This window comes from Botryllus schlosseri, chromosome 1 (assembly GCF_051294905.1).
Source record: "Botryllus schlosseri isolate E-star chromosome 1, Bs_hap1, whole genome shotgun sequence".
Lineage (NCBI taxonomy): Eukaryota > Metazoa > Chordata > Ascidiacea > Stolidobranchia > Styelidae > Botryllus > Botryllus schlosseri.
Window position 1 is genome coordinate 23,064,738 of NC_137236.1, and position 15,268 is coordinate 23,080,005.

General features: G+C 43.4%; 1 protein-coding gene across 1 annotated transcript in view; it reads right to left on the minus strand.

Annotated features, from left to right (window-relative positions):
* LOC145434382 (uncharacterized) overlaps window positions 1-15,268 on the minus strand; it is a 75,144-nt gene that overhangs the window by 48,305 nt on the left and 11,571 nt on the right. The gene's annotated exons all lie outside the window — the stretch shown is intronic.

Consider the following 15,268-nt stretch of genomic DNA (forward strand, 5'->3'; position numbering starts at 1 on the left):
TACATGCCAGTGAAGAAATCCCAATTTGAAATCGTGTGCGTCTTTTAGGTTAGTACGATTGGGCGAAAGGGATATCTAAAGCTAGATATTCCTGTTGGGCGATATCCCTGCTGTGCGATAATATATTTTAGATATAGCAGACAGGAGGTCACGAAATAACATCATGGAACGAAGTCATACCAACGGGTTCGCCCGCCGAATATGTTTAATTATTAGTTACGGGCCCTACAGTTTCCAAGACACCTCACAATGTTCGCTCTACGTTTTGACGAGTCTGTGCAGTGCACACTCAACAACTCACTGCGCAGACCCTTGGATAACATTGCGTAACGACTAAAAAAAGGTCATAACTTCGGATTTGTTGTGCGCAACGTAGATTTTCTGTGCGCAGAGACCGTGCCAGCACTGGGGGCGCTGGCGATCTTGAAGGGGGCGGAAACGCTCAGGGGGCGATATGGGGGGCGCTGGGCTCAGGGGGGCGCTGGAAAAAAATGGCTTCGCAGTAGATGATGTGATGATAGGACATATCCTTAATGAGTATTCCGAGCAAATTAACACCGAAAACTTCGTTACATATAGCCTTCAAAATACATTTAGGTTTAATTGTCCATGGGCGCCTAAATGACTGACACCGAATGTTCCTGTCTTGGCAATCTGAACTCCAGATGACGAATTCCATCTGGCAGGGAAAAATTGTATGTCAGTGAAGAAATACCAATCTGAAATCGTGAGCGTCTTTTAGTTTAGTACGATTGGGCGACAGGGATATTCCTGCTTGGCGATATCCCCATTGAGCGATTCTATATTTTTTGATATTGCAGACAGGGGGTCACGAAATAACATCATGCAACGAAGTCATACCAACGGGTTCGCCCGCCCGAATATGTTTAATTATTAGTAACGGGCCCTACAGTTTCCAAGAAACCTCACAATGTTCGCTTTAAGTTTTGATGAGTCTGCGCACACTCAACAACTCACTGCGCTGACCCTTGGACAACAGTGCGTAACGACTAAAAAAAGGTAATAACTCCGGATTTGTTGTGCGCAACGTAGATTTTCTGTGTGCAGAGACCGTGTCAGCACTGCGCACGTGCGCAGCTTGGAGGGAACATTGCACCTCACTCAGCTCCACCGGTAAATGTGTTCACGTGAGCCACCGGTAAATGTGTTCACGTGAGCAGAGAGAGGATAAAAATTGATCTCAATTTACATGCAATTCCCGATGATATTGACCAATTCAATCATTAATTAGTGAAATTTTTCGCACTTCGCGCGAATAGGCGAGAATAGCTGCCTCAGTAAATGGACACCAAATGTAGATACCTAATAGGCTATCAGCAAATAGCGGACAGCCTAATGGGGGTCTGGGAGTGAAGTCCCCCGGAAGTTTGGTTTATCACCCGATGGGGGCCCAGGACCAACGTTTTTTGTTTTTTTTGGGGGGGCTGACGAAGTGCTGTTACGGCCCTGGTAACGAATAATTGTACCTGCGGGCACGCCCGAATATGTTTAATTATTAATTACGTGCCCTGTATTTTACTATACAACAGCTCACTCAGTGCTACTGGTAAATCTGATTACGTGGGCTGAGAGGATAAAAAGTTTATAGCGACTTATATATGTAATTACCACCTATTCATTCATGCATTATGGAAAATTTTGGTACCTAGGGCGACCAGGCCACACAAACTTTGCTGACCATCAAAAGCACGATATGGGGTTCGTGGGGGCGAAGCCCTCAGAAGTTCGGTTTATCACGCTATGGGTGCGCAAGGCAATCGTTTTTAGGAGGGTTAACGAAGTGTTGTTACGGCCCTCCCTCTTACTCATTGTCTTTATTACATTCCTTACAATATGAAGTTGGGGTGGGGCGCTGGAGCACGATAATTTTTGAAAGGGGGCGCTGGAAAAAAAAAGGTTAAGAACCACTGCTCTAGAGTGTCGCTTAGGGCTGTCCAAAATTTGGAAAATCTTAAAGTCTCCGTGATTGTATCTCATTCTATAGATTATTGATGAAAAACAACTATTAGCCTGAAAAAAGCTTACAGAAAAGCCGTTAAGATTTCGGTCAAAGCGTTTGAAAGTAGCTGCTCAAGAATGGGCGTGCCACCGATCATAGAACGGCAAGAAGACTAGTAATCAAATAACCACGGTTCTTGATTGGCTAATCGGCTATGCTCCAATGATGACGGCAGCAGCAGCTTGCTGATTAGGTGTTAAAGAAGTCTGCTACCGGCGGGGATTCTGAGTGCGCCTTGTTAGTATTTTGGCAGGTGATGATTTAAGATTAATTCAGGACATGTTGAGTTACGAAATACATGATGAACAAACAACACCTGCTTCACAAAACCTTTTACAGCATGACTGCTTTATTTTGAACGAAGCGGCTGTAGCCTACATGCCGTGCTTTCATCGAGGAAAAGCAAAGGCGCTTATGCAAGTGGTGAACGAATTCCCCGTTTAAGAAGGGATACATCATCAGTGAATACAAATATAAAGCTTAACTGTGACACTATACTTTGTGTGATCCTATTGGACCCAAGTTGTAGTATATAGCTGAAGTTTTGAAGGTTCTAGGGATTGACTGAATCGGCCGGTTATGCTTGGCAGTTATACTTGCAGCAAATTAAATTCACTTATAAGGGTTGTCAAAGTCCTTAATGATGCTGCAGAAAAGAGGTGTAAGGTAAGCACAGGCTATGTTGGATATGATATCCAAACTATGCTGGATACTATATGCAGCATAGTCTGTGCTTTTCTTCACACCTCTTTTCAGCGGGATCAATAAGGACTTTGGCATACCATATCCAGCATAGCCAGTGCGAGTATGCGTACATTATCACCTCTTTTCTGCATTATCATTAATGACTTTAACAACGCCTACAAGTGCATTCAATTAGCTGTAAGCATCTGATAAGTGCCAAGCATAACCGGCTGATTCCGTCGATCCCTAGAGTGATCAAAACGTCACCTATATACTACAGCTCCAGCCCAATAACATCACACAAAGTATAGTGTCATTGTTAAGCTTTATATATTTGTATTCACTGATGATGGATCCGTACTGAAACGGTGAATTCGCTCAACACTCTCATAAGCGCCTTTGCTTTATCTCGATGAAAACACGGCATGTAGGTTTCAGCCGTTTCCTTCACAATAAAGCAGTCATGCTGTAAAGGCTTCTGTGAAGCAGGTGTTGTTTGTTCATCATGTATTTCGTAACTCAACATCTCCTGAATTAATCTTGAGTCATCACCTGCCAAAATACTAACAATGCGCACTCAGAATCCCCGCCGGTAGCAGACATCTTGAACACCTAATCAGCAAGCTGCTGCTGCCGTGATCATTGGAGCATAGCCGATTAGCCAATCAAGAGCCGTTGTATTTTGATTACTAGTCTTCTCGCCGTTCTATGGTCGGTGGCACGCCCATTCTTGAGCAGCTACTTTCAAACGCTTTGACCGAAATCTTAACGGTATTTCTGTAAGCTTCTTTCAGGCTAATTATTGTTTTTTATCAGTAATCTATAGCATGAGACACAATCACGGAGACTTTTTGAAATTTTCCAAATTTTGGACAACCCTATGACTGTCGCTATCCATGACGCGAGAATGTCTCGTGATTTTATTGATTAACTGAATATACGTTACGTTATAAACTAGTTTGATGATTTGCGGACCCCATGAGGATGTGTATGGGACCCCCAGTGGTTAGCGGACCCCGGTTGAGAACCACTTTAGTAGTCCAACTCCCATTGCTTGCCCATGCTCTTATTTAATAGTATACAAGATCAGTGCGGTTCAAGGCTTCAACAAGCTGCTTGTGCTTCGGTTATCATGTCGCTTCGCACTGGGTGAAATATAGGTCGTGTAATATTTTACAGTTCCATGCTCACTATAGCATATCCCAATATATAGCAATCGATGCGTGTAGTTATATCATACGAGATGCTGTACGAAATGTTCGAATACCATCGAATAGTGTTGGTAAAGTCTGCATTGCGCTTTATACAATGCGGACATACTTTCAGTACGATAAGTTGCCATGAATCCCATCAAACTTGGATTGCTGATGTATGCGCAATGGGCAGTGTACCATCTGACGATCTGATTAGTAACATCACATGGGAGCGAATGTACCACTCACTGACTTCGCCATGGAAGACGCTAGTATCATGGAAATTCGGGAATGCAATTTTCACTGCCCGCGCCGACCGATAGTGAAATCGACAATGAAAACGGATCGACAGCGGATACTCAGTACGTTTTACTTTGCATATTACGTGCATAGACATAATGTTTTTTATCGAGATGTTATGACAGTTGGCTAGCAAGGGTTATGATCGGAATACTTTTATTTTAAAGCTCGACCAGGGACGCATCGCCAGCCGAATGCGAGAGAGCCTACACTACACGGGAAACACGCAGGTTTGGGCACGTAGTCGACCGCAGAACGGTCCTACATATACACGGTAATCATTAAATACATCTTGCGTTTAGTTGGTACCCGCAGATCACAGGGTTACCGGACGCGAGCGACCGGGCCGAAGAAGAGTCGTGAGCATTTACTATACGCCTATATTCATACTGGCAGAGACTATCATATTCATACCCATACATTTGCAGCGCTTCACATGAATACGAACCCCCGCCCAGCAATCTGGTCCCATTGCCGTAGCGGCGGAGCTCGGTGAGGATGGTACGCCGTATTGGAACATATAATTGCCGCAAATAGCAAATGGTCATCTATTTACTTTCAGACGTGGATTAATACTACCGTTACCGGGTGGAACAAGTCGACGGCACTTCCGGACTGAAAATAATCATTCACCGATCCCCTAAGGCGACCCCACGATGAACTGACGACCTGCTATTCCGCATTCTTTATTCGTTACTGTTATTCCATATTACACCTATTGACTTAATAGCGACTATTGTACGATAGCACAAAGGGATGATGACCAACAAACTCAATTCGGGTCGCGGGCCGCATTCAGACCTTCAAACGTCTCGCGGGCCGGATCAGTAAAACGTGTTTCAACACACATAAAAATGAAGTTGCTGGTTCATTGCATGCACAACAGTTTACTGAGTAAACATGCTCACTTTACGGGGATAAGCTACCCCTCGAACGGCAAGAGTTCCAAAAATTATTTGTTTTTTATATTTGCTCTGTTTGATGTCATATTCCCTGCACCTAAACCTTCTGATGATCGGATAAGTGTGTTCTGGCGACGGACAGACAAACCGACGAACATGTGGGGATCATGCACTTTCGGATCAAAGTCACTACAGCCATCGTATCAAAGTCACTACAGCCATACGCAGAAAATTACTTTAAAACCGAAAGTACGCGAGCCAGGTTCTAGTCAGGGTTCGTCAAATCAAATTTTACCATGACGCGCTTTGGATGCTCGACATTCGCCAAAAGCCGATCTATTCGATACGCACTCGTTATCGTAGTATAAAGGAAAGTGGTTGAAGAACTGTCACCTACGTTATGGTATTTACCATGCCACTTGGCTCCAAATTGCAGGAATATGTCTTAATCAAATTTAAAGGTATGTGTATATGACTGATTTTTCACGTCGAATCGTAGATTAGCCTTTCAAATCAATGTTACAATCCTGTCCATGCAAAATGAAGTGGGGACCATTGAAACAATATTTTTGGAAAATGTACACATATTGACAATTGGACGCAGAACCAAAACTGACCGAAAATGAAATTGAACGAAAGGTAAGGGGGTGTGACCAACCAGATTTGTAGGTCGAACTAACGGAAGGAATTATATCCTCTTCAAGTACACACGGTTCGTCTTCTCTCACTGCGATCCCGTATTGCTGCTGAATCTTGACACTTGACATCTCTTTTTCTTAATGATCGCCTCAATATTTGGATGCAAATCCCGACTAGCAGCACACTTAACGATGTCATTGTGATGTTTATTGGTTAGCCGTGAGCGTTGAACTGTATTATTGATGTTCATTACGGAGAACACTTGTTCGCAAAGATATGTAGTTCCGAACATGGATAAAACCTTGGCGGCCATCGCTGTTAATCTGGGGACTGCGGTGTAAGATACTGATAAAACTTGTTCAAGTCCACTGACGCAAATTTATCCTTCATTTTGGTATCACACTGCAGGTCAATTAGCTCGAGTTGAATTTCAGCAGCCATTTCAGATGGCTCGACTGTAAATGGCGATCGGAACACGGCAAATGTATTCTTGAGCTCATGGAAGACCTGAAACCTCCGTTAATACTCTTGCAGTAAATCTGCTATGTTTGCTTTGTAGTTTTCCGCGCCTGTACAGTATGGTGCATTCGATCTCACAGCCGTTAGACATGGGAAATGTTCCAGGTCACCTCGGGAAAGCTGAGCCTCCCACAGTGACAATTTCATTTTGAACGCGCGTATGTCGTCTTCATACTGGGTGACAACCTTATCGCGACCCTGCAATTTACTGTTAAGCGTGTTCAAGTGTTGCGTAATGTCAACCATAAAAGCAAGATCATGAACCCATTCTTTGGACTGAAGTTCGTCTACTGGGCGACCTTTATGCTCCATGAACTCTTCAATTTCGCCTCGCAGCTCAAAGAACCGTTTCAGTACTGCGCCTCTACTTAACCACCGCACATCAGTGTTATATGGTAGACCAGCATGGACGTCATTATCGCTGATGAATGCATCGAACTGGCGATGATTTAATCCGCGCGATCTGATGAAATTAACGGTTTTCACAACCACACTCAAAACATGGTCCATCTTTAGAGTTTTGCAGCATAATGCTTCCTGGTGCAAAATACAGTGAAAGCAATATACATCTTGTCCGCCGTTCGCGATACGTACCTTCTCCCGAAATTTCGTGGCCACGCCAGTCTTCTTTCCGACCATCGACTGCGCACCATCAGTAGCGAGGCTGATGGCACGGGACCAGTCTACCCCCGCCCTGTCAAGCGCTCCAACGAGTGAGATGAAAATATCACTCGCTGTTGTAGTGTCGGTCATGGGCACGAATTGAAGCAATTCCTTAGTAATTTGTAACGACGGATCAACACCCCTAATAAATATGGCCAGTTGGGCAACATCTGTTACATCGATGCTCTCATCGATCGCCACTGAAAATGCGATAAATGATTTAATTCTGTCTCTTAATTCGCTCTCCCGATCATTTGCTAGTGTATAGTCCTAATTGCATATTTGATAATTCTCCTATCAAATGTCATAACCTTCCGAGCCATCAAATTAGTCGTTGGGATTACTAGCATTATGGTTGCATTGCATGCAAATAAGGTTAGGAACCAATGCATTAACATGTTCACCTTTACAACATGGACGCGGTCGCGAAACATGCGTATTGATGCTAGTTGTCATTTGACGAAAACGTGCTATATTATAAGTAGCATATCATTATTGACGTATATTTCGCCATGCTCAATATTGGTTTATGATCTCTGATATGCATCTACGACTACGAGATAAGTGTATTGGTTGGATGCGTTCAGTGTTATGCCATTATGGCCTCGAATGTAAACGGGCTTTCAGTCACACGACGGTAGGCCAATCCACCATCGTACCCTTCGACGAGGGGTATGGCGTTACACTAAGGGGGGCCAACCTGAGGCCGCATAAGGAAATCTATGCAACCGTGCACACGTATTTCAATTAGTATGTGTTGGCGGCCGGTGACATGGACATTCGATTGGCGAATTCAATCCCAAATTTTTATATTTTGATCAATCTCAAACTTCCATTCGCAATGCGCGTGATTCAACACGACTTCATGTTTCGATGTTAATATAGCAGCGCCCTTCCGAGATGAGCAGCACGGTGCCGATGTAAACCGCACCCGATGATGTGGCCCATACAGAAATACCAACTTGGCAATGGGTCACCATCACGAAAGAAAGTTTTGCAGTAATAAGCCTACCACGATTTGTGGATAGGTCGTATTTTCTGTCAATAATTAAGTAAGAAACGCGTCAACCAGGAAATTCAATCAGTAAATTCAAGGCACACGCCTTCTACAAGAATATCTCCGGGACGGATCTCGCAATCTTCGCTATCGGATATCCGTTCATCGTCCACGTCTGTAAGTAACATTAATATTCCGTGACTTGTTAACAACAAAAGTCATTGGTCCAAGACGTACCAGAGCATATGACGATAACAGTTATGGCAAGCGACCTGACGTTGGTTGACCACAATATCGTCCACGCAATCGGCTTCCCACGACGTACTGTGAAATTATCATGTGTTGTACACGGGACAACATCATCTCCATAACTTGTAAGTTCGGCTTCCCACGACGTACTGTGAAATTATCATGTGTTGTACACGGGACAAAATCATCTCCATAACTTGTAAGTTAAAGTAGCACTCGCCTTCGACGACGTATCCATGTGGTACATACGCCGTGAGTACAAAGTAAAAACTGATGCTTTTTACGAATTAACGTACATTGCATGGCTAGTGGGACACTGCATAATAATGATATGCAGTGTCCCACTAGCCATGCAATGTACGTTAATACGTATATATAATATAATATGCAGTGCATATACTGACATTTTACATACCTGCAAGTGTCGCTTTCCAAATTGTCGCGTTCTTCTATTGGACCAGACTCGTCACTGGTCGTCCCTGGAATCAACATTATCACAATTAGCATAAACGTAACATGATTTGGAACAACACGCAGATTTTAACGCCGTAATGCTATTCCACGTGTAATAAACGAACTAGTAACTTACCCGTGAGCTGTGTCCGAGTATGTTTCGGGCTCGTTATCGGTACACAGCAGTTCCCGAAACTCGGGTATAACATATGGGTGCATGGGTGCTCACTGTCATTATATGTATTTTCTCTTATTTCCGGTATGCAACGTTCGTCCATGATGGAGATCAAAGCGCAATGAACGCGATGCGAATTGGCAATTTAACAATTATCACTCACCATAATTGACCTAATCTTAACCATAGTGACGTATGAATGGGTCGGCAAAATGCTGGCACAGGTCAACGGTATTGGCTGTACTGCAATTGGTAGCTGTCTGAAGCCAGGTCATCTACATGGACTAACAGCCGGCTGTGTCTTTCGTTATATGCCGTTCGGTAGTGAGTCGTGGATATCGCAGCTTTTTCTATAGTAGGGGTCACAAACACGCGTCCTGCGATGTCATAGTTTGCGGCCCGCTACGTGATTTAAGATTGCTGAAGAACGCTTAGTAAAACATTTACAAATGCTGACATCGATTTCATTGTCAACATATTGTTGTGGTTGTGGGCATAGCGCCTTGATGTGTAATGGCCCACCACTGCCAATACCAAGACGCTTAGAAAACGACGTCGGGCTTCCGGAAATACTAAGCTTCGCTAGGATACCGTTTTCCAGAAGATAAAGTGTATACCTCGTCCCAATATATAGACTCTTTAATCCGAGGGATGGAAATCGACGGCAGTGGAGGGAGAATGATGCGACCGTCTAGGTTAACTTATACTAGGATGTGTTAACGGTCGTCAAAATGCTAATATAATTTGCAAATTGACTCCCTAATTTAGGAGACGTTTGAATTTTTCTCGAAATTTTCCTCGTGCTAGGCACGGTTCAACTCGAATTGACTTTCTATTTTAATATATTAGTGTCCATTTTTATCTGAGGTTCACAATATAGATCCGAAAAGCATAGGAGAAATATGCTCCCTATGAAGAAATACCAATTTTGATCCTGTGCTCATCATAACTAAGGAGATTTGTTTCCAGTATGCATACGTTTTGACCGAATCCAATATCGTTCCACTACACTGACAACTCTTACGGGTAACAGAGAAATAACATCATGTACCAAATGCGACTAGTTACAATTGTCTCACCCAACGACGCATCGTATAATTCATTAACATCAATTTCCGAATATTCCCCCTCCTCCCCTTCATGAATTTGTCAGTGAATATGATCACACGGGATGATGAAGTATATTATTTGATAGTGATACGGGGAACAATACTTATAGTAATGGCGAACTTCATTAATGACTATGAAAAGTTGTCGCGCTTGGCCCAACTATAAACCGTATCCCTGTTAATATACAGAACATGAATGTTCACGATTTCCGTGCGCATATTATGCTAATGTGAGTCAAACGTCAGTGAAATAGCAATGGACAATCGACATGATCAGTTTAACGTGGGTGTTTGGCGATAGTGCATTCTGATTTTGTTTTTGCCGCCCTTGTATATTAGGATATCACGTATAACTTCCGATATGCGGGCATTGTTGGGGTGGGGGATATGCAATAATTTACTCGGATCGCACTATGTGTAAAAGCAATCACGTGGTAAGCAATCGGCGCGATCTACTTCCGTTTGAGATAATATGCAGCGGATGTTCGATTTGTCATCATCGCAAGGTGTCTAACCGTATGATCATTAAATGGCCCTACCCACGTATGCATAACGTAAGCCACGTGCGTTGACAGGTCATTCAACTAATTTGATTTTATACGCACTGAGTCACCTAAATGTCGAGCACACACTACTAAGGACAACATTTACCGACGTCAATCTTAGTTTATTACACAACGAACAAATATATGCTTAAACATGTCCGCTCAATTCATAAACAACAAGAGCAGCCAACACCCAACGCCGAATTATAGATCACCAATCCGACTCCACCCTAAGAGACAACAATAGACATCGTATAACATATCACTTGTGGCAGTCCCGTGGCATGTTCAATTTAATGCGCATTGGACCATGATCTAGTCGAAATCGCGTAGCGGCTTGTAGCAATTACTCCTGTCTCCTCAATAACAATAAAAGGTCCGGATGACTACAAACACATAGAAACTGAGCTTCGCTCATCGTTTTAGGGCTCCTGCTGGATATTATTTGCCTTCACACTGCACGGCGCGCGGCATCAATCGCTATGCGGTCTGAAAATGCAGCGTATAGTTACGGAGTCGTAGGCTATCCCTCGGTAAAGCCGCTTTACCAATGGGTACGGCATATTCGGACGGGGTGTTGCTGTTATTGGAATCCGCTGAGGTAATAGGTCTGAAGGTCCTGCCTTGGTCGGAGCGTGGTTGCGCGTCTACTATGCGTTGGGGCGTCATGCGGACCGGCGACTGGGCGCTCGCGGATGCAACGTGAGCTTCAGTACGCGTAACGTGGTCGCTGGCATTCGTATGTGGACCGCCGTCAGATGGTAACTCTTCGTGTGGTTCTTCATTCACTGAATCCCGTATTATTCCGTATATGAATATGGCACCTTCGTAATTCATTAATGAACAATACGTTATATGTAACTTATCACATGCGAGCGTACGTCATTGCGCACGTTACGATATAACTTACTTCCATCCGATATACCTGTTTCGATGAGTTTTAATTATTATGGAGTATGGAATCATGCCGTGATTAGCTATAATACTACAGTAACGACTGTGTTCGATTGCAGTAGCGACTGAGTGATGTTTTGCTGCCGGTTCGATTATGAGGTAGGCTACCTTTATTCAGTTGGCAAATACCTCATTATATTGCGGTGTTATGCTCGCCCACCAGTATCAGCCAAGAAATCATAGCGATATTTCATGTAGTCTTGACAGCGAATTCAGACTGACTGTATACTTGGTAATTCAGGCTTGACTCTATAGGCATAATAATGAAGGTCAACAAATGTTGCGTTTATGGCTGTAAGTCCGGATATTTGACGACTGGGAAAAAGGTGTCGTCGTTTCGCTTTGCATTTTATGATTTGGAGTTCCTCTGCCTCGATCCTTGATTCACACGAGTGACAAATGATACTCTGAATAACTTTGGTGCTTTACTAAACCTACCGAAATATCTCGAAAATGTCCGAAAAATTTTACTGGAAGAGCTATAAAATCAAATATATTAGAAGACTGATGGTCATGAACATATTCCGTATTCATACGCAATGATTCGTTTCGCGCTCCTACTCCGGTACACATCCGCGCAAGCTTATAGAATTTTTACAGAAAGTTTTCCCTCAATGTCAGCCGCGAGTCGGTACAGCAAAGGGAGCGTTGATGCGGTTGAAGTCCGTGGAGTTATGAAAGAAAAGGGCGAGATCTCCACTGGTATAATGTTGATGGTAGATGAGTTGTATGTACTCACAAAAAGGGGCCATATCACGCTGGTAAATATTATGCAGCAGATGAAAGCAGTCATTTATATAAAAGCATTGTTGGAATGATGGTCCATGGTCTTCAAAAATCAACAACCATCTTGGTGAAGGCACCGCCAGAGACCGAGATTGCGGAGGAATTGCTGGATGGTATTGCTACTCTGAATGAAAATGGATTTTTCGTTTGAGGAATGTATCAGATAATCATCCATCCGCTGTGAAAGTCTTGGAAATGATGCGAGAAAAGTGCCCTAGCAATGATAAGTTCTCTTTTCATTATACAGAAAGAAGGTTCTCGCAGTACAGGCAAATGAGTGGGGACGGTTTCTGGTCGGTTTAACAAAAGTTACCAATTCTGAAAAGATAACACTGCTCCGTTCCATGCTGATAATTGACATTAATTTCTGAGAGCATGATGTTCGTGTTCAAAGCTCAGCTCATTTGGATCGTTTTAAACACTATTAAAGATGTGGCAATTGAAATTACAGGAACCCTTTTATCTCCTAACAGTGAGTTGGTGTTCTATTATGTTACTGTCTGTTGTTTGTTGACAAAAGGTTCTCAAAAATGGAATTCCAAGGCATGTTGCGAGTTAATTTTTGATGAATCCGGTGACACAAGTTCGGGCTATTTCGACTCTCTCGTGTGAGATTGCTTGCTCCATCAGAACCACTCGCCAAGTTTCTTGCATCAAGTTTTTCAATCCTGGATAGTTCTGATACAATCATCAGCTTTCATCCTCGAGTCTCAGTGAAAGGAGCTCCGAATATGTTTTGCAACGATTTGGGGGCCCTAAGGCTTTGCCTGTTCTAGTCATCAAGATCGAGCTTTCAAATTGGCGAGCCTGAATCATTGTGAACATATATTACACTAACAATCAGAAGCTGGTTAATGCCTCTGTGAGAAAAAATGATGTGGACTTGAAAAACGGCATTTGAGCTAGTCGTAACCTGCATACTTCATTGATGCATTTGATTCACGGATGTGAGGTCGAAGCTTTATGACCATAAGCCTGGTACTCGTTGTTGCGAGTAGTTACTTATGAAAACGATATCAATTTATTCTCTACATGCTATATTTGATTTTACCATGTATTAAAATACTTAACATTAGCAAGTTTGTTCCTTACCGCTATACAGATTATTTCTGTGATTAGTGGATATACTGGATAACTGTATCTTCGACGCTGTCAATTGTAACTTTGGGAAAGTACTAATTTCGTCTGTTATACGGCTTTGCTAGACTTATCTGAAGGGAGGCATCTGGTTGCGAGAAGCGGAATCGTAAGCAATCGCTGATGTCTGTTTTGCGAACGTCGGCCTCCCCGATATTGCAAGTGAAATGCGCCATATAAGGCCGTAAGTTATCGTAGGCCCCGGTCCATTACATAGCGCCACGTCAGCGTATATGGTTTTGTGTCGAGTAGCCAACGCAATATTCAACAGTTGTCGGCCTGCAGCTGCTTCCGGTGAGACACTCGTTGTCCGCGACAGTCCATCGTAATGCCAAGCCTACTATTTGCCATGACAGTACAATACTTTGATGCATCCGCGGTTGCACCAATTAGTCACGTGTTCCGAGTCACAAGTCCGTTTGTGAACTCGACTCAGTTAGCTGTTATAACCCAGTCAGTCCGATTTCGAGTAATTTTACGGAAGGTTGGGCCCAAGGCCAATTTACGAGTTTCAGTCTCGAATCATCAACGGGTCGTGATGTTTTATCGTCATGGAGTTGGCTTGTGACATAATAGCTGATCCTCAACCGCATAATAGCTTTGGAGAGTGATGTGCTAGTGAAGTCTCATGAGAGTTCCGTTTGGCGTAGTTTTTGAGTGAAGTCTTAAGTTCTCAAACTGATTAAAGTATATGGCTGTTGCATAAATTGTCGAATACTTAAAAATCTAACATGCATTTACGGGCCGCGCGCTTGATACATCTGAGCTACACATGTGCAATGTGCATGTGCACTAGTGCAGACATTATCTATACATTGTCGCGATCCACCATTTGATGAATCGCGTGTGGCGGGTCAATACCAAACCAACGTGTTGGGATTGTTATTATGACAAGTTCCAGACTGGCGCGACAGTTTAAGAACTTTGTTCCAATGGTAATAAGACTGGCGATATTAGTGATATTGTACCACCGCTGTTTCAGCAAGTGCAGCGAACGTCGTCACAACTTGGACGGCGATATTTGCGCAACGTGCGACTCGACGAACAGGATATGGGGACGGCTCGCCTATGTCAATAATACATACCCACAAACCAAGATTAGATGCTAACCATCTGTATTTTGGGTGGATAACCCCTTACCGGTATGTTGATGTTCGCGATTGGTATACGGGAGACGCACATACTTCATCAGGCTAATGCCAGCCACCCCCGTCTGGTACGATAGCGGTATGTCGTCACAATGGTCAAGCCACTGCCAGTTCCGGCGTTGATTACTAATGTTCAAGTGGAGCGACTGTGCCATTTACGGAAAAAATATGGACGAATACGCTGGTATTCCGGAAATAGCGAGATTGGTGGGTTGCTCAAGGAAATACGTGAGCTCGCCGACGAATGTGTGGACCGTGGCCGCGACTACGACCGACATACTGATAAGGAGTAAGTGCTGCTTTGTATAGTACTGGTATAGACACGCCAACGGTGTGTGTTGAGTTGGTATAATATGCAGTTATCATGGATAATGATAGGCATAATGTTATATTACAGCTGGATGACGGACGACTCCTCAGTCGATATGGGGTTGACTATCACTAATGTAGAAAAACGCAGGTTTGTACACGCAGTATATCGCTTAACTGTCCTGTATAGTGTATATATACACGGTATTATATAACAAAAACGGTGGTGCGTTTAGTTTGGACTCACAGCTTTCAACGGGGGGAGCGGGTGATGCCGATCTTGCCGAATACGAATCGTGGGCATTTATTATACGATATCATTTATAATGGCGTCGACTATCACCAATACATTGCAGCGTTGAACCCGTGTCCGACGAAGGTGAGTCCCATGGCGTGGAGGATGATATCGGCGAGGATGGTACGTAGTATTGGAGCATACAATTATATATAGTCAGGACCAACTGGTTACGTTACCTCATGTTCCTT